Raw genomic sequence first — 22,590 nt, 5'->3', positions numbered from 1 at the left:
CACTTGAATTTTTAACAGCAGAGGTATCAGCCATTAAGCAGTACCAACAGACAATTATGCAGCTGGTGGAGGAGGTAAAAATTCTACGAGTCGAGAATGATGCAAAAACTTTACAAATAGAACAGTTAACAGACCGAGTGGATGAACTGGAACAATACACAAGAATAAATGACGTTATTTTGACCGGGCTTAATATTAAGCCCCGTTCATATGCTCGGGCGGTGACCGCCAATGGTGGAGAAGAGCCCGGGAATATGGACATCTCCACAGAGAGGCAAGTGGCAACATTCATGGAGTCAAAAGGCATATTCATGGACATGGCAAATGTGGAAGCTCGCCACCCACACCATAAGAAGAAAGATAATTTGGCACCAGTAATAATAATGAGATTTGTCAATAGGAAACATAAAACCGCATTACTAAAACAAGGGAGGAAGCTGAAAGGAACAGACGTGTACATAAATGAACATTTAACAAAGAAAAACGCAGACATAGCCAGAAAAGCACGTAGCTTAAGAAAACAAGGAAAAATACAACACACATGGACAGCAAACTGTAAAATATTTATTAAACTAAATGGAACACCAGAGGAAGCAAGAGTAATAGTCATAAGGAAAATAGCAGAGCTGGATAAATATCAATAACGATAAAAAAATTAAACACAACCATGACACAAACAAACAATAATCAATCAAACAGAGAATTTATAACCTTTTCCAGCACCGACTATAACAGGACGGAATTGGACAGTGCTATAGATCCAGACATACATTTTTTTTTCTCACATGGACAATAATTGTTTATATTATACAGAAGTACAGTACAACACCAACATTAATTCCAATAACAAACTGTCAATTATTCATATTAACTGCAGAAGCTTGTATGCCAATTTTAACAATATGAAATTATTTTTGGAACACTTTAAAGAACCTTTCAAAATGATCGCTGTATCAGAGACATGGATGGATCCAAAAAAAGGAATGGACTTTGGACTAGAAGGATATGAACTCAATTATATTAATAGAGTAAATAAGAATGGAGGCGGAGTTGCTGTATATGTGATGAAGGACTTCCATTACAAGGTGGTAAAAGACATGTCACTGGCTATTGACAATGTTTTAGAGTGTATAACCATTGAGATATGTCATGAAAGAAATAGAAATGTATTGATCAGTTGTATATATAGGGCACCCAACTCAAGTATTGAAAGATTTGAAGACTGGATTAAGGGAACTTTCAATGGAATCAGTCAAAAAGTACTCTTTTTATGTGGAGACTTCAACATTGATCTCTTGAACCCCAACAAGCAAAAGTCCATTAATGATTTCACAGATACAATGTATAGTATGAGTTTGTATCCTCAAATCACAAGGCCAACCAGAATTGCAAGTCACAGTGCTACACTTATTGACAATATATTCACTAATGTCTTTGATAATAATATAACAAGTGGACTGTTAACAACCAACATCAGCGACCATCTGCCAGTCTTTACTATTTATGATGGGAACTACAGGAAGAAGAACATTGACAAAAAGACATTTCAAAGACTATGTACAGAGGAAGGAATGATTTTCTTCAAGAAGGATCTGAGGAAACAAATTTGGGACAATGTATATAATGAAGATGATGTAGATGATGCATATGGGAATTTTGTCAACACCTTTCTAACACTCTATGATAAACATTGCCCATGGAAAGAACGTAGTAAGAAGCAAAAGAAAAACAACCAACCGTGGATGACAAAAGGACTGAAAAATGCTTGTCACAAAAAAAACACATTGTATCGAATATTTATAACACAAAGATCTATAGAGGCAGAAAATAAGTATAAGAAATATAAAAACAAGCTAATTGGTATACTACGAACATGTAAGAAGGAATACTACAGTCAATTATTAAACAAGAACAAAAACAACATGAGAGCAACATGGGGCATCCTAAATAGCATCATTAAAAATGGTGCTAAGAAAGATTACCCCCAGTACTTTCTAGATGGACATACAAAAAATGACGATACGAACCAAATAGCTGAACGTTTCAATGATTATTTTGTTAATATCGGAACAAATCTGGATCAAAGAATTCCAAATGCAGATGATGGGTCAGTTGAGGACTTGAGTGAGCTCATAGACAGAAATCCCAATTCCATGTTTCTTAAAAGTGTAACAAAAGAAGAAATAATCAAAATTGTAAAAAAATGTAAATACAAGACTTCAACTGACTGTCATGGAATAGATATGGTAACGATAAAAAAGGTTATAGAAGACATTTCAGAACCTCTGACATATATCACCAATGTATCATTTTTAACCGGAAAATTCCCAGACAAAATGAAAATTGCAAAAGTCGTACCAATCTATAAGAATGGAGACGTACACCAGTTTACTAACTACAGACCAGTTTCATTACTTCCACAATTCTCCAAAATCATGGAAAAATTATTCAATAGTCGATTAGATTTATTTATTAACAAAAGTGGGACGCTCGTGGAGAACCAATATGGATTTCGAGCAAATATCTCAACATCAATACCATTAATTAAAATAACAGAGGAAATTACCAATGCAATAGATGGTAAAGAATGTGCGGCAGCAGTATTCATGGACTTAACAAAAGCATTTGATACAATTAATCATGATATTTTAATACAAAAATTAGAACGATATGGCATCAAAGGTTTGGTATTGAACTGGGTAAGAAGCTATTTAACCAACAGGAAGCAATATGTGAAGATGGGTGAAAATATGTCAACACGGCTAGATATATCCTGTGGTGTGCCGCAGGGATCAATACTGGGACCAAAATTGTTTAATCTTTATATAAACGACATTTGTAAAGTTACAAAGGACTTAAATTTAGTTTTATTTGCAGATGATACAACTGCTTTCTGTTCAGGAGAGAACACACAGAAGATAATACAAATAATAACAGAAGAAATGAACAAATTAAAAAGATGGTTTGACAAAAACAGACTATCTTTGAATCTCAGTAAAACTAAAATAATGCTATTTGGTAATAGTAGGAAAGAGCATCATACGCAAATACAAATAGACGGAGTAGACATCGAAAGGGTAAAAGAAACCAGATTTTTGGGAGTATTAATAGATGATAAAATGAACTGGAAATCTCATATACAAAACATACAACATAAGGTAGCAAAAAACATTTCAATAATGAATAAAACAAAACACGTCCTGGGCCAAAAATCACTTCATATTCTCTACTGCTCACTAGTGTTACCATATCTGACTTATTGTGCAGAAATATGGGGAAATAACTACAAATGTGCGCTACATTCGTTAACCATGTTACAAAAAAGATCAGTTAGAATAATACCTAATGTTGGATATAGAGAACATACAAACCCTTTATTTATTAAGTCAAAAATATTAAAGTTTGGTGATTTGGTAAAATTGCAAACAGCTAAAATGATGTACAAAGCAATCTATAACCTGCTACCAAAGAATGTACAACATTTCTTCTCAACTAAAGAGGAGAAATATAACCTTAGAGGAAAAAATAATTTAAAACATTTATATGCACGTACAACACTTAAAACTTTTAGCATAACAGTATGTGGAATTAAATTATGGAATGGATTAAGTAAAGAAGTTAAAAATTGTACTGACATGATCCAGTTTAAGAGGTTGTTTAAATTAATAGTGCTTACAAAGTACAAAGAAGAAGAATTATGAGAAAAACTTCCAACCTTATTGAAAATATTCTTCATCTCAGTATGTTAATAATGACTGAATTAATTAATTACATATTACAAACTGTTGTATATACTAATTCATAGATGTTATTTTATTATATAAAAAGGTCAGTAAATTATTTTATATAATTGTAAATGCTTTGAAGTGGGAAAGGGGTAGGATTAAATAAGCTTTGCTTCTTCCTACTCCTTTTCGGGCATGATGTAAATGAAATGATATGAAATTGTGTGATGTATTATAATGTAAATGTGTTCATGTTCGAAATAAACTAAAAGAAAGAAAGAAAGAAAGAAAGAAAGAAAGAAAGAAAGAAAGAAAATGTGGTAAATGACTATTCTAGCTGCAAATGTCTGGTTTTTGGTGCAATATCTACATAGGTGTATAAAGGCCCATTTCCAACTATCACTCCAGTGTTCTAATGGTACAATGTGTTTGCTCATTGGCTCAAAAGGCTAATTGATGATTAGAAAACCCTTGTGCAATCATGTTCACACATCTGAAAACAGTTTAGCTCGTTACAGAAGCTACAAAACTGACATTCCTTTGAGCAGATTGAGTTTCTGGAGCATCACATTTGTGGGGTCAATTAAACGCTCAAACGGCCAGAAAAAGAGAACTTTCATCTGAAACTCGACAGTCTATTCTTGTTCTTAGAAATGAAGGCTATTCCACAAAATTGTTTGGGTGACCCCAAACTTTTGAACGGTAGTGTACCTACTACGTTTTTAGCGTTACCCGGCAGTTTGCGGTATTGCAAATGTTCGTTCAGCGTATTTTTTGCACTAGTATACAGTACGTCACTCGTGACACGTCACCTTTCAAGGCATCGTTTTCAAACTGGAGGAGGCTAATTTCAATAATTTAAAATCGCATAAAGGGAAGAAGATAAAGAGCTATTCAGTAGGATTTAAGGTCCAAGCTATTGAATATGCTAAAAAGAACACTAAGGAGGGAACTGCTCGAAAGTTTGGAGTAGATGCTCGCAGAATAAGAGATTGGTGTAGTATGGAAGGGAAGCTGATGGCGGGATACGAATTGGGAAGTGCATGAAGTGAGAGGAAAAGGTTGAAAGGAGAAAAATGCATACGTAATTGTTGTAAAAATAAAGAGTGTCACGTTATAATTGCCTTTTCAGACCCAAACAAAAAGAACTCCTGGGATGATTCATCGTGCTTTAAATTGTATTGCGGCATTAAGCGATGTCATGATTATCCTTACATCACACTCAAATTTATAAGCGCATGCCTAAATTTACCGCATGCATTTGGTAAGCGCCGGAGTGAGAAGATGTTTTAAATTAATTACCGCCGGTGCGCTAATTCAAGGAACTACGGTACTTTGCTTGTAAACCACTGTATGCAACGTGACGTCACCTTTTGTAGAGTGTCCTGTGTACAACATTTACATTTGCTGTATTAAGTGATATCTGTGGACAGAACCCTGCAGCCTCAGTTAAGATGAGGATATTATCTTCATTTTGTGTGAACCTTTTTTCGCTATACCTCTTGGACTGCCTGAAGTCTCCTCTCAGTGTCCTGTCCTTGGTTCCATCCTTTCAGTGTTGTCCCTTGGCTGATCCGCAGATAAATTGCTGATGTCTTTCCTGTCTTGTTTTTTGTCAGAACAAAAGCCTGAAGCTGTTCTTGTTCATGTATAACAAATGTCTCTGGACATCCATTCTTCTATAACATCTGTCTTTGTTAGGGTTACGGGAGAGCTGGAGCCAATTCTAGGTGATTTTAGGTGCACACTCTGTACTGGTCATTAGTCTATCATGCGGCATATATGGACAAACAACACCTCACACGAGTGGACTATTCAGAGTCTCCAATTACCCTAAGATGCGTGTTTTTAAGATGCAAAAGGACAACGCTCAGAACTTAAACAACATGCAAAGACAAATGTTCCAACAGAGATGTGAATCATTGATATAATGCCTGTGAGCCTAACCTGCAAACCACTGGGCCACGTATTTACCAAAACAAAGTATATTTAATGTTTTTGTTTGCCTGTAAAACTTCTGGCTCCTCCATTGGTCTGCCTTCGCAGAGCTATACATTTTTTTTTATTTTTTATACCAAATGTGAAACGACAAGAGTTTTATGCTTTTCGACTATCTGTAAGGCCATGCTGAATTCCGACTAGCAGGTGTGGTGATACACAGAGAGACATCAGCTTCCTGAGTGTGCGACGCCCTGGCAGTAAGATAAGCATAAATATAACTCAAAAAATATAATTTATTTTGCATGGACAGATTCCTTTGTCTTCTCTGCCAACGACAATGGCTTACCTGTTTGCTTAGTATATAGCGTGAAATTAACAAATAACAAAATCGAACATTGAAAGACATTTTAAAAAACAAGCCACCTGTATTTTCTGAAAGGAATTAATTAATTTGTTTATGTATCTATTTACAACAGTATAATGATCATAATAGATGACAACTTCAAGTTATTTAATTGATTTATATTTCATTGTGACAGAAAAGTAGAGGAAACAAAGAGAAAAACATTTGTCTTTTGAATCTGAGATGTGATGCTTCTTTGTTTCTCAGCGGGTGAAACAAGAAACAATCATAAATCAGACATTCTCAGCAATGTCACATGCCACTGAAAGTGAGGTGTAATGAAACTAGCGGGATGCAAATAATCAAGGAGGACTATTCACAGCCAACAAGAGGAATGACCAAGAGTTCCAGTGGTCATTAACACAGAACACTCCTGGGGATTTGTACCCTTGCTGTAAGTGATACACTTCTGGGGGAATATACACTGCATATGTACTTTTCAATGCATATAAAGTACATGTCATACTACACTAATGGTCAAATATGCTGCAAATCCTCAAAAGTAAAAAAAACACTACATATATACATATATATATGTATACACTAGGGTTGTCCCGATACCAATAATTTAGTACCAGTACCAAAATGTATTTCGCAACTTTTAGATACTTTTCCAGGTGGCCCTTGTTATCTAATCACCTGTCGCCTTTATTAGCAGCAGCCGTGATGAGACGAGTTAGTCGGGGTTGGAGGTGCTGCTGAGCGGATGTAGCAGACAAAGACACTTTGCTGAAAAGCAAAAGCCTCTGCACCTGTTATGAAAATAAAACAGTGTCATACCCTGAAATTCCTGGCTCTCCTGGCAGTGTGTGGTGGTCTGAAGAACCCACTGGAGGGCAACCTCTACAGTGATAATCACGCATTCGCCTGTTGTTTGGATACTTTACATAAGTTGTGGGTGATACTACAAATTCTGGTGTCAATCCAATACCAAGTAGTTAAAGGGTCGTACATTGGTCATACTTAAAGTTCTCCTGTGTCCAGAGACGTATTTGCTGAGTAAAGATTTTGAGATAATAAAAAAAAATGATGTAATCATTATAGTATCAACCATATACGGCACTTGTACTTGGTATCATTACAACCGTCTTCTGTGCAGATCCACCCATGGTATTTGTTTACATTCATTCATTATATCAAGGGTGTCCAAAACCACGGCCCTCTTCAGTTTGATCCGTGAGACGTCATAAGTTTAATAAGCAATCTGGTCCGCAGGGTTTCCAAATTACTTCTGATTATCTGACAGTCTGATTGTTTCAAATTTGCTGCTGTCTTGAAGACAACATGAGTTAATCAGATCAGTGACCATGAAATGTAATTCGTAGCGTACATCTGCACAGCATTTACCTATTTGACCCAATCCAAACAACCTTTCCTACTCACTGCGCAAAAAAATGCAAAACGTGAAAACACATGGTCACACATAACACAACCTGCTCACTCAACTTTGTGTTTATTATAAAAAATGTCTACGCACTATACAAATTTCAAAATTACACCCATTAAAATGTGTGATGAGAAAAACTGTAAAACACTCTCTTCACACTTATTCATGTTTGTTACTTCACATGCAATCGGCTTACGGCCCACTTTATTAGTATCTGTATACCGTACAAATCATATATATATATATATATATATATATATATATATATATATATATATATATATATATATATATATATATATATATATATATATATATATATATATATATATATAATTAGTTTGGCACCCCAGCAAAATTATTTTAACCTATAGTGGTCCCCGGGTTTAAAAGTTTGGGGACCAATGGCCTAAACAATAGCATTTTAGGCATGCTGGTTCTCCTTAATATCTGTTGACCCCTCTGTTCACTCATAATTAAATATAAGTCCAAACCCAAGATATTTGAAGTTATATTTGCCTTTAAAAACGTATGTTTTTATGTACAGAGCTATAAGGCCCTTTAATCGCCTTGACAGGAAAATCTTATTAACGCATTATATGATGCATGCTGGTATAGAAATCACAAGCCTCATCAAAACATAACAATGGCTGCCTTTTTGAGTGTGTGTTAGCATTTATAGACAGGCAATAAAAAAACAATTAAGGTTGAAGGCACAAACAACTCTAGTCTTCTATCTCTAATTTAGCCTTCCAAAGCTCAATCCAACATACTCATATTTTTCAAAATAAATATTAGACAAACACACGGCCAACTGAATATTAGAGATACACTGTATGTTTATTAAAACTTTTTTTTTTCTCCAGAAAAGACAAAAAGGGTCCATCTAAAGCAGAGTTACCCATTATGTCGATCGCTAGCTACCGGTCGATCTCGCCAGCCAGGCATTAAAAAAATAGTCCTAAAAATTAGTGATCATCAATCTTCACTATGACGTCACTTGATTGACATTCGCGGTATTGATCTGGACTATCTTTCTTGCCAGTTGTGTGATATACAGAGTTATTGTTAATCAGTTTGGGGTGCACACATGCGTGAAGAGGTTTGTGTACCCTTCATTATTAACCTCATAATATACAACACGTGTGTGACGACCTGGGCGCATGGTTATGCGAAATGTTCGCTCTCCCAGGGATGCAGATCGGGCTTCGGACACAGCTTGCAGGTAAGAAATTATTTATTTGAGAAATAAATAATACTGAACAGGCAGCAACCTCAGTGGAAAGGGGTCTGCTTGCCCCGCTGACATGCTACCAGCACTGCCCCCCCTCAGGAAGCAGATTCCAGATGCTAGATGGAGTTGGTGGGGGGAGCGCTTGTGCGAGTTCGGCGGGAGCAGAGGGCATGGTCGGGTGGGCTCTAGGAAGCCTTGGAGCTTGAGCCATAGGGGGTGGGGCCAAAATAACTGGGGGCGGAGCTAGAAAGTCAGGTGACTGGGACTGACTAGATTTAGATTTAAAAAAAAAAGTCCTGATAATGCTTAATTGCACAATTAAAGTCACTTGTAAATGGCTGACAGAAATAATTGACAGAATGTATAAAAATGTCTGTCTATGACGTCATCAAAAATGGACGGGGCAACGTCATCAGGGGGCGTGTCATCAGGGGGCGCCGACGGAATGACGTCATAGCTGAAGTCCCAGTGATTGACAGGCCAGTCAGAGAAATCTTTGGTAAAGTGGTTGATGGAATTACCAGACATTTGAAAAGGGGAATCCTGGGCAGCTTGCAGATGGCTGTGTTCCGGAGGGACGAATTGCGGGGTTGGTGCGTCTTTGCCGCGAGCCGAAGCCTTCTTCGTAGACTTCCGTTTTCCCTAACGTGTGCGAGCGGGCTGAGAGCGGACCTCCCCAGGCCAGATGGAGTCGAACGGGACCAGAACACCTCCAGGTCCCCAAATCATCTCCTCATCTGGAGAACAGAGGAGCGTCTCTGCCTCCATTGCTCGGAGGACCATCCATGCACCTTCATCTGCGACCTGGGCGCATAGTGATGCGAAATGTTCGTTCTCCCAGGGATGCAGATCGGGCTTCGGACACAGCTTGCAGGTAAGAAATTATTTATTTGATAAATAAATAATACTGAACAAACAAAAACGTGCTCATAGCACTTAAGGAAGAAACAAAAGGAGCTAGCGTGGGAGCTAGAAGGTAAACACTAAACATACAGAGCCTTTAGCGTGGGAGCTAGAAGGTTACCAGAGCCTTTAGCGTGGGAGCTAGAAGGTTACCAGAGCCTTTAGCGTGGGAGCTAGAAGGTTTCAGAGCAGGAACAAAAGTCGTCATCTGTTGTAAGGAAACAAACTATGAAGCAAGACCGACTGACTGGGAAGGCAGGCTTTAAATAATAATGTCAGTGATGAAAAACAGGTGCGCGTCGGGAACACACGCGGCAGGTGAAAGTAATCAGTTGCTATGGTAACCAACAAAGAGGTGCAAAGACAGAAACTAGAATGAGACCAAGACTAACAGAAAAACATAAGTGACCCAAAAACCCAAACAAAACACGATCCGTGCAGTGGATCACAACAACGTGCTTCATTCTCTTTCATCTCGTTTGTATTTTGTTCGGGGGGTCCAAATTAAGCCTGCATCTTACATTTCCTTTGATACCTTCTTTAATGAATCTGTTCCTTTTTGTCTGCCATCGCGGCACTTGAAAATGTTCAGTTCTTCTAATTTGTGATGCAAATTAATCGTCTACTCTTCATTACAATTGTTGCTGTTTTTATTGAACGGTATCTGCTTCTCCTCCATGAATTGCCACTTTAACGTGGTGGAGGAGTTTGAGTACCCAAATGATCCAAGGAGCTATGTTGTTAGGGGTTACATGTCCCTGGTAGGCTTTCCCAAGGCAAACTGGTCGGAGGTGATGGGTCGGACTAAGAGCGGTTCAAAAGAGTCTGATGAAGAAAAGAAAATCGAGAATACCGGGGTCCTACTCTGGAGCCAGGCCCATGGCAGGGGCTGGTCAGCGAGCGCCTGGTCACTGGGACATCCTCCACGGAGCCCGGCCGAGCACAGCACGCGACCCACCACATGCAGGGGGATCCATGAGAGTCCGGTGCTATGTGGACTGGGTAGCATTACAAGGCGATTGCCTCGGCGACCCAGTCCTCGATTGCCAAATGTGGCTGTTGGACTGTTTTTCATATACATATCTTCTTCGGATTGAACTCACGACCTTCAGATTATGAGACTGACACACTGCCTGCTGCGCCAACGGGGCTTGTTCTTAAAGAGTTTATTAAAAATAAATTCTGACAGTTTTACATTGTATACATTTCTTTGAATACATTAAATAATTATGGTTCTGGACAATAGTACTTCTTACAGGTTGAGCAAGATAAGCAATTTCCATTTTGTTAGGCAAGACAGTCTGATCGTCAGCATTGTTCATAATCTTTTCAATCAAGTTCCCTCATTGGCACGAGATGGTGCTTCTTGAGAGATTGACGAACCTGTGTTATTTTCAAAACAAATGCCTCGTGTGAGGATTGATCTCATGGCCTTCAGATTATGAGACTGACACAATGCCTGCTGCGCCAACGAGGCTTGTCTTTAGAAACTTTTAGAAGTCAGTTCAGACTTCTTGTTTTTGGTATATTTATCTTTTTCAGAATTAATAGGTAATTATGATTTTTGACAATGGTAGGTGTTAGAAGTTGAGAAACAAGAGCCTTGCCCATTTTCTTAGACAGGAAAGTCTAATCTTCAGCATTGTTCACAATCTCTGCAATGAAGTTCCTTCATTGCCATTGGATGTTGCTTCTTGATGAACCTGTGGTATTTTCAAAACAAAGGCCTCGTGTGAGGGTCGAACTCAAGACTGACACGCTGCCTGCTGCGCCAACAGGGCTTGTTCTTAAATGTTTTTTTAGAAACAGTTCAGACAGTTTTTCGTATACATTTCTTCGAATACGCTAAATAATGATGATTCTGGACAATAGTACTTGTTACAGGTTGAAAAAGATAAGCATTTTCCATTTTGTTAGGCAAGACAGTCTGATCGTCAGAATTGTTCATAATCTTTTCAATCAAGTTCCCTCATTTGCACGAGATGGTGCTTCTTAAGAGATTGATGAACCTGTGTTATTTTCAAAACAAATGCCTCGTGTGAGGATTGGACTCATGACCTTCAGATTATGAGACTGACGCGCTGCCTGCTGCGCCAACGGGGCTTGTCTCCAATGACTTTTAGAAATCAGTTCAGACTGTTTTTGGTATATTTATCTTCTTCAGAAACAATACATAATGATGATTTTTCACAATGGCAGGTGCTAGAAGTTGAGAAAGACGAGCCTTGCCCATTTTCTTAGACAGGAAAGTCTAATCTCCAGCATTGTTCACAATCTCTGTAATGAAGTTCCTTCATTGCCATTGGATGTTGCTTCTTGATGAAAGGTCGATGAACCCGTGTTATTTTCAAAACAAGTACCTCATGTGAGGGTCAAACTCACGACCTTCAGATTATGAGACTGACACGCTGCCTGCTGCGCCAATGGGGCTTGTTCTTAACCAGTTTTTTCAAATCAGTTCAGACAGTTTTTTGTATACATTTCTTCGAATACACTAAATAATGAGGATTCTGGACAATAGTACTTGTTACAAGTTGAGAAAGATAAGCATATTCCATTCTGTTAGGCAAGACAGTCTGATCGTCAGCATTGTTCATAATCTTTTCAATCAAGTTCCCTCATTGGCACGAGATGGTGCTTCTTAAAAGATAGACGAACCTGTGTTATTTTCAAAACAAATGCCTCGTGTGAGGGTTGAACTCACGACCTTCAGATTACGAGACTGACGCGCTGCCTGCTTTGCCAACGGGGCTTGTGTCTAATGGCTTTAGGAAATCAGTTCAGACTGTTTTTGGTATATTTATCTTCTTCATAAACAATACATAATGATGATTTTTCACAATGGTAGGTGTTAGAAGTTGAGAAAGACGAGCCTTGCCCATTTTCTTAGACAGGGAAGTCTAATCTTCAGCATTGTTCACAATCTCTGTAATGAAGTTCCTTCATTGCCATTGGATGTTGCTTCTTGATGAAAGGTTGATGAACCCGTGTTATTTTCAAAACAAATGCCTCGTGTGAGGATTGAACTCACGACCTTCAGATTATGAGACTGACGCGCTGCCTGCTGCGCCAACGGGGCTTGTTCTTAAGTAGTTTTTTAAAAACAAATTCTGACAGTTTTTTGTATACATTTCTTCGAAAACGCTAAATAATGATGATTCTGGACAATAGTACTTATTACAGGTTGAGCAAGATAAGCATTTCCATTTTGTTAGGCAAGACAGTCTGATCGTCAGCATTGTTCATAATCTTTTCAATCAAGTTCCCTCAATGGCATGAAATTGTGCTTCTTGATGAGAGATTGACGAACCTGTGTTATTTTCAAAACAAATGCCTCGTGTGAGGGTCGAACTCACGACCTTCAGATTATGAGACTGACGCGCTGCCTGCTGCGCCAACGGGGCTGGTCTCTAGGTCCTTTTAGAAATCAGTTCAGACTGTTTTTGGTATATTTATCTTCTTCAGAAACAATACATAATGATGATTTTTGACAATGGTAGGTGTTAGAAGTTGAGAAAGACGAGCTTTGCCCATTTTGTTAGACAGGAAAGTCTAATTTTCCGCATTGTTCACAATCTCTGCTTCATGCCATTGGATGTTGCTTTTCAATGAAAGGTTGACGAACCTGTGTTATTTTCAAAACAAATGCCTCGTGTGAGGGTCGAACTCACGACCTTCAGATTATGAGACTGACACGCTGGCTGCTGCGCCAACGGGGCTTGCTCTTAAGAAGTTTTTTCAAATAAATTCAGACAGTTTTTCGTATACTTTTCTTCGAATACGCTAAATAATGATGATTCTGGACAATAGTACTTGTTACAGGTTGAGCAAGATAAGCATTTCCATTTTGCTAGGCAAGACAGTCTGATCGTCAGCATTGTTCATAATCTTTTCAATGAAGTTCCCTCATTGGCATGAAATGGTGCTTCTTGGCACGAGAGGCTTCTTGAGAGATTGACAAACCTGTGTTATTTTCAAAACAAATGCCTCGTGTGAGGGTTGAACTCACGACCTTCAGATTATGAGACTGACGCGCTGCCTGCTGCGCCAACGGGGCTTGTTTCTAATGGCTTTTAGAAATCAGTTAAGACTGTTTTTGTTATATTTATTTTCTTCATAAACAATACATAATGATGATTTTTCACAATGGTAGGTGTTAGAAGTTGAGAAAGACGAGCCTTGCCCATTTTCTTAGACAGGAAAGTCTAATCTTCAGCATTGTTCACAATCTCTGCAATGAAGTTCCTTCATTGCCATTGGATGTTGCTTCTTGATGAAAGGTTGATGAACCTGTGTTATTTTCAAAACAAATGCCTCGTGTGAGGGTCAAACTCACGATCTTCAGATTAAGAGACTGACACGCTGCCTGCCTCGCCAACGGGGCTCGTTCTTAAAGAGTTTTTTAAAATAAATTCTCACAGTTTTTCGTATACATTTCTTCGAATACCCTAAATAATGATGATTCTGGACAATAGCACTTGTTACAAGTTGAGCAAGATAAGCATTTTCCGTTTTGTTAGGCAAGACAGTCTGATAATCAGCATTGTTCATAATCTTTTCAATCAAGTTCCCTCATTGGCACGAGATGGTGCTTCTTGAGAGTTTGACGAACCTGTATTATTTGCAGAACAAATGCCTCGTGGGAGGACTGAACTCACGACCTTCAGATTATGAGACTGACACGCTGCCTGCTGCGACAATGGGGCTTGCTCTTAAGAAGTTTTTTCAAATAAATTCAGACAGTTTTTCGTATACTTTTCTTCGAATACGCTAAATGATGAGGATTCTGGACAATAGTACTTGTTACAAGTTGAGAAAGATAAGCATATTCCATTCTGTTAGGCAAGACAGTCTGATCGTCAGCATTGTTCATAATCTTTTCAATCAAGTTCCCTCATTGGCACGAGATGTCGCTTCTTAAAAGATAGACGAACCTGTGTTATTTTCAAAACAAATGCCTCGTGGGAGGACTGAACTCACGACCTTCAGATTATGAGACTGACGCGCTGCCTGCTGCGCCAACGGGGCTTGTCTCTAGTGATTTTTAGAAATCAGTTCAGACTGTTTTTGGTATATTTATCTTCTTCAGAAACAATACATAATGATGATTTTTCACAATGGTAGGTGTTAGAAGTTGAGAAAGATGAAATTTGCCCATTTTCTTAGACAGGAAAGTCTAATCTTCAGCATTGTTTACAATCTCTGCTTCATTGCCATTGGATGTTGCTTCTTGATGAAAGGTTGACGAACCTGTGTTATTTTCAAAACAAATGCCTCGTGTGAGGGTCGAACTCACGACCTTCAGATTATGAGACTGACACGCTGCCTTCTGCGCCAACGGGGCTTGTTCTTGAAGAGTTTTTAAACATAAATGCAGACAGTTTTTCTTATACATTTCTTCGAATATGCTAAATAATGATGATTCTGGACAATAGTACTTGTTACAGGTTGAGCAAGATAAGCATTTCCATTTTGTTAGGCAAGACAGTCTGATCGTCAGCATTGTTCATAATCTTTTCAATCAAGTTCCCTTATTGGCACGAGATGGTGCTTCTTGAGAGATTGACGAAACTGTGTTATTTTTCAAAACAAATGCCTCGTGTGAGGATTGAACTCACGACCTTCAGATTATGAGACTGACGGGCTGCCTGCTGCGCCAACGGGGCTTGTCTCTAAGAACTTTTAGAAGTCAGTTCAGACTGTTTTGTTAATAATGATCATTTTTGACAATTGTAGGTGTTAGAAGTTGAGAAAGATGAGCCTTGCCCATTTTCTTAGACAGGAAAGTCTAATCTTCAGCATTGTTCACAATCTCTGCAATGAAGTTCCTTCATTGCCATTGCATGTTGCTTGTTGATGAAAGGTTGACGAACCCTCGTGTGAGGGTCGAACTCACGACCTTCAGATTATGAGATTGACACGCTGCCTGCTGCGCCAACGGGGCTTGTTCTTAAAGAGTTTTTTATAATAAATTCAGACAGTTTTTGATATACTTTTCTTCTACTACGCTAAATAATGATGATTCTGGACAATAGTACTTGTTACAGGTTGAGAAAGATAAGCATTTTCCATTTTGTTAGGCAAGTCTTCTCTGTCTTGCCTCTGGTGAGGGCGGTCGCATTTTTCTCCGCTCCCTCCTTCCCTGCTTGCTCTCTTTGTTTTTGTCTTGTCTGAACTATTTTGAAGCCTCTTTTCTTGAGCTGTCCTCAAATCTAAACATCAAAATGAATTTGATCAACTGGACTCTCGACGCAATTGACACAGTCTTTTCGACAAGGAAAAGAGGTTCGGGGGAGCCTGGCTGCCCTGATGGAACCATTGCTGCGGGGTACGTGAGAGATTCCTGGAATACTTGGAGAATCATGTGCCTCTCAGTCCTTTCCATCGAGGACGTGGAAGACATCTACCTATTTGGAGCTGTGATCGCAGGGCATTTGCTGATTGGGCTGGGCATTGCTCTGGTGTATCGTCAAATTCGGAAGACGATGGCAGCCACTCAAGGGGCCAACAGGCTGTTCAACGCAATGGAAGGATTGGGTCGTGCTGTGGGATCACAGACTGGAGCGATTGCTGATTTGAATCGCAAGGTAGATTCCATCTTGATGAAGTTATAGAAAGAATAAATTGGAATTGTCAGAGCCAGCATACAGAGCAGGAATGTCATTGTTTTGACTGCTCGAAGAAAAAACAACATCTTAATCTACGATTTGACTCCCTCGAATGGCCTTGAGGAACAGGCTGTTTGAAAACACTCCCCTGAGGACTCCTCGAAGATGGACGCTTTTGACCTTTCCCTTTTTTTCAAAAGCACCTGGGTCGGACTCTTGAACTCTTGAACTCTTGGGGCCGGCCTCGGCCCATAAAGACAATTCCAACATCTCACCCAAGTTAATTGGGCATACATGCACGCACACACCCCTCCCCAAATCAACGCCTTCACCACTGCTTAATTCCTCCGGGGTTGTGGGGGCTGAGCAGCGCTCAACAGCAGCTGCCGGCCTCCAAAGCCCTGTTGGATGACTCTGTTGCGAGTTGTTGTGATTACATGTACCATGTTTATGTGTGCCATGCTATGTGAGGTTTTTTTCCTCGGACTCAGTCTGGACCATTCCTGAGGGTCCAGCCTCAGACTGATATTTTTTTTTACTTCCCCCCTTCCCCAATGTCACCTTTTTCCCACCTTTTTAAGGAGCGCCTAAGTGAGGCTGATCCGTTGGCGGTCCCGTCTTGTCTCCCTGTAACGTATGTCTGCTCTTAGCGGGATTGTGCCGAAAATGTAATTTCAGTTCTTATGTGTCTTGTACATGTAAGAATGGACAAATAAAGCTGATTGATTGATTGATAAGACAGTAAGACAGTCTGATCGTCAGCATTGTTCATAATATTTTCAATCAAGTTCCTTCATTAACACGAGATGGTGCTTCCTGAGAAATTGACGAACCTGTGTTATTTTCAAAACAAATGCCTCGTGTGAGGGTCGAACTCACGACCTTCAGATTATGAGACTGACACGCTGCCTGCTGCGCCAACGGGGCTTGTACTTAAAGAGTTTTTTAAAATCAGTTCCGACAGTTTTTCGTATACATTTCTTCGAATACGCTAAATAATGATGATTCTGGAAAAAAGCACTTGTTACAAGTTGAGAAAGATGAGCATTTTCCATTTTGTTAGGCAAGACAGTCTGATCGTCAGCATTGTTCACAAACTTTTCAATCAAGTTCCCTCATTGGCATTGGATGAGAGATTGACGAACCTGTGCTATTTTCAAAACAAATGCCTCGTGTGAGGATTTAATTCACGACCTTCAGATTATGAGACTGACACGCTGCCTGCTGCGCCAACAGGGCTTGTCTCTAAGAGCTTTTAGAAGTCAGTTCAGACTGTTTTTGGTATATGTATCTTCGTCAGAAACAATACATAATGATGATTTTTGACAATGGTAGGTGTTAGAAGTTGAGAAAGATGAGCCTTGCCCATTTTCTTAGACAGGAAAGTCTAATCTTCAGCATTGTTCACAATCTCTGCAATGAAGTTCCTTCATTGCCATTGGATGTTGCTTCTTGATGAAAGGTTGATGAACCTGTGTTATTTTCAAAATAAATGCCTCGTGTGAGGGTCGAACTCACGACCTTCAGATAATGAGACTAACACGCTACCTGCTGCGCCAACGGGGCTTGTCTTTAGGGCATTTTAGAAATCAGTTCAGACTGTTTTTGGTATATTTATCTTCTTCAGAAACACTAAATAGTAATGATTCCTGATGTAGAAATGTGAAGTTCACTCTTGCTTTGTACTGTATAACCGTGTTTAATCAACACCTTAGTACATCAATCCTACTCGATTGTACTCTTTACTGGCACCACTACCGCTCCCTGTGCTATCAACATCTAACTCCCGGGAACACGTGACAAGACTCGAGAACTCAGTCTCTTAGAGGGGCTGTGCGCATTTTCACAACATTTCACCCCTCCTTTTCTTTTAAATGAAATGTCCTTGTTTCTGCTGAAAAGAATGGACTGTATGATGACACTTAACTTAAGTCAAACTAAAGACTTTGCCAGATCAAACTTTCACAGTGATAATACAATGCACATATTTGAAAGGGATAACAAATGCCTCCTGAAATTAGTATACAGGAGTAAATATTAATTCAAAGGTCAATTCAGTCCAAAAGTCTCCTTGGGAGTCGTCTGTCTGCTCTGACAGGGTATCTTCTCTGGTCTTGATCCGGACTTTGTTGATCCTGGTCGTGAACCTGATCACCGGTACTGTCTTCATCATCATCATCCTCACTGCTGTCACTGTCAGAATTCAGTGTAACAATTGGCTGGTGTTTGAAAAGTGCCTGGTGACTTCATTTTCCTATCTTTTTGCGGTGACCATTGTTCCTTTCACTGAGATGACTTTGTATGGCTTGGGTTTGAATGGTGTGACCATTTTCCCCGTTCTTTTCTGACATATCAGGACAACATCACCCTGTTTCAACTGTGAGTGCACGGCGTTCCTCCTTTCATCCGCATATAGTTTCATTTTTGTCTTCTTAAGTGCATCCGTTTGCCTGAGGGCATTGTCATTGACGGAGTGAGAGATAGTGGGTAGTTTTATTGACATGGGTCGACCAAAGAACAATTCTGCTGTTGGTGTGGTGAGGAGCGGCGCGATAGTTGCGAAGGAAGTTGTACCATTCTTGTTTCCATGGCTTGCCTTCAACCATGGCAGTGTGCACAGCCTTGATCAACGGTCTGTTGAATCTTTCAACTTCTACATTGGCCTGTGGCCAGTATGGTGTGATTTTCCTGTGGTGGAAGCTGAGGTAGTGAGCAAAGTCACAGAGCCTATTGCCTGAGAATGGGGGCCCGTTGTCACTCTTGACGACTTCTGGTGTGCCCAACAAGGAAAATATTTTATCCATGACAGGGATTAGTGTGTATGCTGAGGTTGAGGACGTGATCTCGACGAAGGGGAATCTCGAGTATTCGTCCAACATAACAAACAGGTAATCACCGGACAGTAGTGGTCCACAAAAGTCCACAGAGACATTTTTCCAGGGTCCAGTTGGGAGTTCAGACATTTGTAGTGGCTGGTGTTACGTTCTGGGTACTGATGACTGACATGGGATGCACTGAGACACCAGTTCTTCTGCTTGTTTGTCTATTCCCGGGAACCAGACCTTTTCTCTGAGTAGCTGCTTGGTCTTAACTACGAGTTGATGTCTGAAAGCCCATCTCTTTATGGACTTTCAAAACCCATGCCTCGTGTGAGGGTTGAACTCACGACTTTCAGATTACGAGACTGATGAGAATGATATTTCGTCAGCATTGTTCATAATTTCTGCAATAAGGCTGAAACAACGCGTCGACGTAGTGTAGTCATCGGTTACGTAAATACGTCGACGCCATTTTTGTGCGTCGGCGCGTCGCATATTTACGTCACACTACCGTCATGGCGGACCGCAAAGCAGACGATCAAAGCAGACGATGCGAGCGGTGCGAGCGAGGGGGGAAAAGCATGCCAAAAGTGTGGGAGTATTTCAATAAACGGCCTAATAATGTTGTTGTATGCACACTGTGTCGAGCGGAAATGGCCTATCATAGCAGCACAACGGCTATGAACGAACATTTGAAAAGAAAACCATCAACTCGTCAATCGTCCGCGCGAGCATACGTTGTCATCATTACACAAAAACATGAATGTGTCATTTGTATCTGCTAGGGGTGTAACGGTACGTGTTTTGTATTGAACCGTTTCGGTACGGGGCTTTCGGTTCGGCACGGGGGTGTACCGAACGAGTTTCTAAGCTAAAGCTAACTTTAGCTGCTAAAGTCTTAACAAGCTGCTTCGCTCCTCTGCCTCTGTCTCAGCACGCAGCATTGTCCCACCCACACAACCATCTGATTGGTACACACGCAGCATTGTCCCACCCACACAACCATCTGATTGGTACACACGAAGCATTATCAGCCAATCAGCAGTGTGTATTCAGAGCGCATGTAGTCAGCGCTTCAGCGTCGAGCAGATAGGTGTTTAGCAGGTGAGCATCAGGCAGCGGACTCTCCCCAAATGATAATAAACACCTCCCAGTCAACTACTAGTAACATCACTATGAGCCCGTTGACCTTCTAGAAATATAAACTGCAGCTCAGCTCACTCGCAGTCCTGGCTTGAGGTGAAGGCTAATTACCTCTCAGTTCCAGCCACATCGACCCCTTCTGAGCGCCTATTTTCAGCTGCTGGGAATATTGTAAACAAGAAAAGAACCAAACATGTACACATGCTAACCTTTCTTCATTACAACTGTTAGTCACTCACTGGAATGAGTAGAATTGGTTATTGTGTACTGTGTTGGACTGGATGTTTATTTTGCACATTTTAAAAGCAATACTTAATGTTTACAGTGCTCCAGAATATTTAGATTGGCACTTTTTTGTATTGGATGTTTATCTTTATTTTTGCACATTTTAGCAAATAAGCAATACTTTCACTTTTGTTGAAATGTTTACACTGTTGTTACAGAATATTTCGTTTTGCACTTTTTTGTATTGGATGTTTATCTTTATTTTTGCACATTTTAAAGCAAAATAAGCAATACTTTTACTTTTGAAATGCTTATACTATTGCAGAATATTAAGATTTGCACTGGATGTTGACTTTTATATTTGCACATTAAAAAGCAAATAAGCTACTTTTAATTTTGTTAAATGTTAAAAGTTTTAAATGTTTACATTGTTACAGAATATTTAGTCATGTTGTTGTCAATGTTGACTGAGTGGCCATACTTCTTTTTTTTTGTAAATAAAAGCCATGCATTTTGAAAAAACGGGCCTACATTTATTTTTTCATCTTCATTTTGAATAAAAAAAAAATCGGTAAAAGGAAAAATAATCTATAGATTAATCGAAAAAAATAATCTATAGATTAACCGATTAATCGAAAAAAATAATCTATACATTAATCGATAGATAAATAATCGTTACTCTGCAATCAAGTTCCCTCATTGGCACAAGATGTTGCTTCTTAATGAGAGGTTGATGAACGTGTTATTTTCAAAACACATGCCTCGTGTGAGGGTTGAAATCACGACCTTCAGATCATGAGACTAACGCTCTGCCTGCAGCGCTAACGGGGCTTGTCTTTCTGGATTTTTAGAAATCAGTTCAAACTTTTTTAGGTGTATGTATCTTCTTCAGAAACACTAAATAATGATGATTCTAGACCATAGTACTTGTTACAAGTTGAAGAAGACAAACATTGCCCATTTTGTTAGACAGGAAAGTCCGATCTTTAGCATTGTTCACAATCTCTGCAATCAAATTCCCTCATTGGCACGAGATGACAACTTCCAGACGGTTTCGAAGCGATTCTGGATCACCATCCACCGCCTCAGGAAAGGGAAGCAGTGCACTACCATTGTGTATGGTGAGAATGGTGTTCTGCTGACCTCGACTGCAGATGTTGTGGATCGGTGGAGGGAAGACTTCGAAGACCTCCTCAATCAGAATCAGAATCAGAATCAGCTTTATTGTCATTACGCAGGGTAACGGGATTGAGGCCATTCCATACAGTGTTACTTCTAGACCTCCACCCCAGATCCCACCTCACTCCTACCCACTTCTCTAAAGTGGGCTGGCTCAAGGTGGAGGACAGAGTTAAACAACTTGCACTGAACCTAGTCTATAAAATCCGCTACACCTCCCTGATACCGAAGTACATGTCAAACTACTTCCTTAACGTAAATGACCGCCATAACCACAACACCAGGGGTTGCTCCACTAACCACGTTAAACCCAGATTCCGAACTAACAAAGGTCTTAACTCATTCTCTTTCTATGCCACATCAATGTGGAATGCGCTCCCAACAGGTATAAAAGAAAGGGCATCTCTATCCTCCTTCAAAACCGCTATAAAAGTTCACCTCCAGGCAGCTACAACCCTAAACTAACACCCTCCCCGGATTGCTAATAATCAAATGTAAACAATCAAATGCAGATTCTTTTTCTTATGCCTTCTGATCTCTCTCTCTCTCTCTCTCTCTATGTCCACTACTTGATGTCCATATCCCCACCCCCCCCACCCCCCCACCCCACCCCCCCTCCACACTCCTGATTGTAAATAATGTAAATAATTCAATGTGATTATCTTGTGTGATGACTGTATTATGATGATAGTATATATGATAGTATATATCTGTATCATGAATCAATTTAAGTGGACCCCGACTTAAACAAGTTGAAAAACTTATTCGGGTGTTACCATTTAGTGGTCAATTGTACGGAATATGTACTTCACTGTGCAACCTACTAATAAAAGTCTCAATCAATCAATCAATCAAAACAAATGTACACTCTATACAGAGGGTGAAATGAATATGTACATGAATATCTACATGAAACAGGGTGGTTGGTGGAATGGGTTATTTCACCGGAGAGAAGGCAGTTATGAGGGTCAATGGGGAAGTCTGTTCAGGGTGGTTATGGCCCTGGGGAAGAAGCTGTTCTTT

At 39.7% G+C, this 22,590-nt stretch overlaps 8 non-coding genes across 8 annotated transcripts; all 8 read right to left on the bottom strand.

Annotated features, from left to right (window-relative positions):
• Positions 1-12,599: 12,599 nt before the first annotated feature.
• Positions 12,600-12,672, bottom strand: trnam-cau (transfer RNA methionine (anticodon CAU)). The gene has a single exon. It is a non-coding gene; the product is annotated as a tRNA-Met (tRNA).
• Positions 12,673-12,924: 252 nt separating this feature from the next.
• On the bottom strand, positions 12,925-12,997 carry trnam-cau (transfer RNA methionine (anticodon CAU)). The gene has a single exon. It is a non-coding gene; the product is annotated as a tRNA-Met (tRNA).
• A 242-nt stretch (positions 12,998-13,239) lies between these two features.
• Positions 13,240-13,312, bottom strand: trnam-cau (transfer RNA methionine (anticodon CAU)). The gene has a single exon. It is a non-coding gene; the product is annotated as a tRNA-Met (tRNA).
• A 265-nt stretch (positions 13,313-13,577) lies between these two features.
• On the bottom strand, positions 13,578-13,650 carry trnam-cau (transfer RNA methionine (anticodon CAU)). The gene has a single exon. It is a non-coding gene; the product is annotated as a tRNA-Met (tRNA).
• A 1,214-nt stretch (positions 13,651-14,864) lies between these two features.
• trnam-cau (transfer RNA methionine (anticodon CAU)) lies at positions 14,865-14,937 on the bottom strand. Its single transcript has one exon. It is a non-coding gene; the product is annotated as a tRNA-Met (tRNA).
• A 249-nt stretch (positions 14,938-15,186) lies between these two features.
• Positions 15,187-15,259, bottom strand: trnam-cau (transfer RNA methionine (anticodon CAU)). The gene has a single exon. It is a non-coding gene; the product is annotated as a tRNA-Met (tRNA).
• A 1,796-nt stretch (positions 15,260-17,055) lies between these two features.
• On the bottom strand, positions 17,056-17,128 carry trnam-cau (transfer RNA methionine (anticodon CAU)). Its single transcript has one exon. It is a non-coding gene; the product is annotated as a tRNA-Met (tRNA).
• A 566-nt stretch (positions 17,129-17,694) lies between these two features.
• Positions 17,695-17,767, bottom strand: trnam-cau (transfer RNA methionine (anticodon CAU)). Its single transcript has one exon. It is a non-coding gene; the product is annotated as a tRNA-Met (tRNA).
• Positions 17,768-22,590: the final 4,823 nt, after the last annotated feature.

Source organism: Entelurus aequoreus, linkage group LG13 (assembly GCF_033978785.1).
Source record: "Entelurus aequoreus isolate RoL-2023_Sb linkage group LG13, RoL_Eaeq_v1.1, whole genome shotgun sequence".
Classification (NCBI taxonomy): domain Eukaryota; kingdom Metazoa; phylum Chordata; class Actinopteri; order Syngnathiformes; family Syngnathidae; genus Entelurus; species Entelurus aequoreus.
Note: the sequence above shows the minus strand (reverse complement) of the source record. Positions and strands in the feature narration are given on the sequence as shown.